Consider the following 4,145-nt stretch of genomic DNA (forward strand, 5'->3'; position numbering starts at 1 on the left):
GCCGCGGGGGCTCCGCGCCGCTCCGCGGGCCAGCGGCGGCCGGCAGAAGCGGGGCGGGGGGTGGCTACCGGAGGGGAGGAGGGACGGGGAGCGCCGCGGCGGGGCGGGGAGCGGGCGAGCCGCCGGGGAACCCGCGGAGCCTGCGGGCTGGGCTGCGCCGGGCGGGCGGCCCCGACCCGCCCGCGGCGAAGGCGCTCGCCGCCCCGCCGGGCGCGGAGGCCGCAGGTGCTCCGCGGCCGCTGGGCGTGTGCAGGGGCTTGCGGCGGCCCCCCCCGGGGCTACCGGGCGCTCTCCTCGCTGTGCCGGGCGGCCGACACCGCCGCCCGCCGGCCCTCGGGGCTCTCCGAGCCCCGGGCGCTGCCCTGCGCCTGCCGCGATCGCGGCCCCCGCTGCCCCGTCCGCCCCAGCGCCGTCCTGCCCCGCGGCGCGGCTGCTGCCGGCTTGGAGACGGGCTTTCGGCCGGCTGCTGGAGGTCAAACGGGACCAAAATGCAGCCAGCGGCGAAAGGACAAACTCCACTGCTTACAGGAAGCCTTGGTGAATGTTTAGTACGCTGCAGGTTTCCAAACCTCCGCAGGAAAATGTTTGTTTTAAGGGTTCCACTCAACCTCTCTCCTCTTCTCCAACGATGCCTAAAATAAAGAGTGCTCGTTCAGCCCTAAAAAGAGTTACGCTGCTTTGAGAGTTGATTGAATTATAGCTCTGGTCTTTTTAGCGTAGATTCAGAAACTGCTTTCAGGACTTCCTTTCCGTGGTTAAATGCTAAGCTTTTTAGCCGTGCTTTGGCATACGCACGCTAAGGGGAAAAGCCGCCAACACCTTAAATAGACAGCTCGTCAGGGGTACGGCGTGGGCTGGTCGCCGCTTTGGTAAACCAAACTGACCGGTGTCCCCACCTGCTCCTTCAAGTTGTGCATCCACAGCGTGGGTTCACATCTTCTACCGCTATTAAATGATGAAATTAGCTGGAGAAAGAAACTTTTTCAAAGTTAGCTTTTGAAGTGCTGCAACTTCCGCATACTTCCTTGCAGCTTTTGGACAAGCGCACGTTGTAAGCAGTGACTGACTGGTCAATTTTTTTCTTAAAAACAGAAGCTTCCCCACTGCGTAGAGAAATGACGGTTTCTCACAGCATTAGAGAGGCAGTTGGAATAGCTGTCTCCTTTCTGCTGGATGATGTCATGCCCTGGTTTCCTGGGTACCCAAAGTCTGCGGGATGGAATCTGAACTCATTTGGTCTGTTTGTTTCCCCAGATGGCTGGAAAGCGAATGAGCCTGTGTTTTCTTCCATGATGGCTGTGCTCCACTGCCCCCATGCTCCCATATGCGACTTGAATTAATATAGCTGTGTGGTATCTTCTCATTCCCTTGGATGACCGCACTGTGCACTGCCTACCCCATCCCGAGGAAATCCCTAATGGCATGAGCCGTGCTAGCAAAACCTAGAGTTGTGCTTTCTCTCCTCCTTTTCACACCCCCTTTGGCTACGCTTCCCCCCTCCGCTGGCCTGTGCTGACAGCCTGGCTGGGATTCAGTTCAAAGCCAAGACACATTTAGATGTCCACAAGCAGGTGCCTATGTGTGCTCTAGTTTGTGTAAGTTTTCATTGTGGCCAACGGAAATCTTGTCAGGACAGTCACTGGCACTTAGAGAGTGATCCAGTCACCCTAAACAGACCGGCTGGGATTCGTCACTTAAACAAAGGTGCTGGTGCTGTTTGGCGGTCTCCAGGTCTCCCTCCAGAAAGGAGGATCTTGTGTAGCTCTTGTGTCGTATCTGCCATGTGAAAATGCACAGAAATATACCTGGGGCTGCTGGAACTGAAGCTAGAGAAGACAAGAAAGCACCAGGAAGTGTGTGTCTAACAAGTCTGTGAGAAAGAGAGAGGGCTAAAGAGAGGAAAAAAGTGCTGCATGTGTAACTGTTTGTTGACTCCTTCCTTTCTCGCCTTCTGCTCCTCTGAAAGCAGCGATTAAGCCATGCTCCAGGATGTCAGCGGCACATCCCATGACACTGGAGATTGGTCTTTGTATTCAGCACTGGCGTATGTCTCAGGAAAGCTCTTCCAGAGCTTCTTTAATAATTTCCAAAGCTCGCACACAGGACTGGTTCTGACACGGGGTAAAGTGTTGCAAACCTTGGTTAGGCAAGGGTGAATTCCACAGCCAGCCAGCCAGCCGTACATTGAGAGAGCATGGGTATTACCTCTCCTTCGTTGTGGTTTCCCTCTAGGAAGTGGGTTGCTCTGTGTTATTCCTCTAGGTCACTCAGCAGAGCTGTATGGGCAATGAGCTCTTGGTCTTACTCTGGAAGATGGCATGGAACAAAGGTTAATGAATATGTCTTGACTTTTTGGGTTAAATGTTACTAGAAATAATTTCTGGAGCTTCTGCAGAGGGCTTGAGAAAAACGCTTCTTTTGTCACTGTATTACTTCCTGACATCTCTGTCGCAGGGCCCAGCAGCTCACATCAGGTGTTGCAACATACTTGGTTTCAAAATATTCTGGAATGGGGCAAGAACGGGCCACTCAGCTGCACTGGAAGACTTCTAGAGGAACTCAGGACACTGAGGCCAAGGGAGCCCTCTCTTTAGGGGCTGGCTGGGTAAACATCTGGCAGCCAGCTGGATAAACATCCCACGTGGGTGGAATTTCTCATGCTCTACCACAAGCATGCCAGGGTGGTTTGTCTCAGCAATCAACTGAGCTGCTAGGAATGGCAGTTCCCAGAATTTCTCTGCTTGGAGTGTTACATGAATACTCAGGCTTCCCTCTTTGGGCTTTCCATAGAAAGGGGCTTTCTCTGCTATCCTACCTGTATGATTGAGAGCCTGAACTGAAGTCAGCCACTTCTTCCCCAAGAGTGAGAACCCAGAAACAAGGAACTGTCTCAGCAGATTTCAGAAGACTGTCAGTGTCATAAACAATGTCACTGGCTTCTCATACAGCTCATCACCTGGATGTGATGAGCTCCATCACCTTCATGCATGGCTTCATTTTGCCCCAGCTCACATAATCTCTGAGGCATGCTGCCATTGCTTTTCCAGGGCTGGACAAGATGTTCTTCCTCCTTGGGTACACTCCCACCATTGTGGAAGTGGGCTCTTAGGTATGCCTTAGAAGACAGAATGATCCCCCACACTGTTTCTTCCCTCAGTAAATCCTTTGGACATCATTCTCATTTCCATCCTGGTGGAGCGGAGATCCTCACTCCTTAGCTCTCCCTCCTGTGTCTTACAAGTATGAATTTTCATTGTAATGCTTAGTCCAAACAGAGTCAGTCCCTTTTGATGCAGCTATACTTTTCTTTTCTTGATATCACTAACTGTTGTTAGACTCATGGCATTAACTGAAGTAATATCTACTGCTTTATCTCTGGTATAGGGATTTTACTTTAATAACATCAAAAGGTGAAGTACTTTGCTTTTATGGAGAATAATTCACTAACTACTCTGTGCATGTAATTGAGTGGATAGGGAAAAGGAGAGAGTGGCCACCTACCGCGCATAATATTTTTTTGGGGGGGGGGGGGGGGCTGCACACAGGTTTGTCAAGCAGTATGGCTAGTCAGAAATGTGCAAAAAACCCCTCTAGAAAAAGGACTACTTCCTTCCCACAGTAGAATAGAGCTGGAGTGGGAAGGGGCCAGTGACTAATACCATCCCTTCCAGCTGGTTAGGAACAGTCGTTACTTCTTCCCTTAGGATGGAACAGCAACTGCATGTGGTTGGTTGAACCCTGTGCTACTGCTGAAAGCAGATTTAACTTCCTCATTCTCTGTTCCCATTCCCACAGCACCTGCATGGTATGGTTCACTGTCGACAAAGTGCATTTTACCAGGTATTCCTTAGACCTCCTGGATGAAGTGCCTAGATTCAGCCATGTATCTTTGGCATATAGTGCTTCATTTCTACTTGACTGGAAACCATTATGATACTGGTATTATGAGTATTTATTGCCTGTTCTACAGAAGTGCTTAGATTCCAACCCAAGAAGTGTCTCAGATGTTAGGTGTTACTGAGACAGGACATTAAAAAAGAGTCCTTATGCCAGAGTTTACAGTCTAGATTAAGAGTACATGGAGCAGGCTGTTAAACAAATAATTGGGTAGGGAAAAGTATCAGATGGAAAAAAGGGAAAGATAA

The sequence above is a fragment of the Pelecanus crispus genome, chromosome 3 (genome assembly GCF_030463565.1).
Source record: "Pelecanus crispus isolate bPelCri1 chromosome 3, bPelCri1.pri, whole genome shotgun sequence".
In the NCBI taxonomy this organism is placed as follows: Eukaryota; Metazoa; Chordata; class Aves; order Pelecaniformes; family Pelecanidae; genus Pelecanus; species Pelecanus crispus.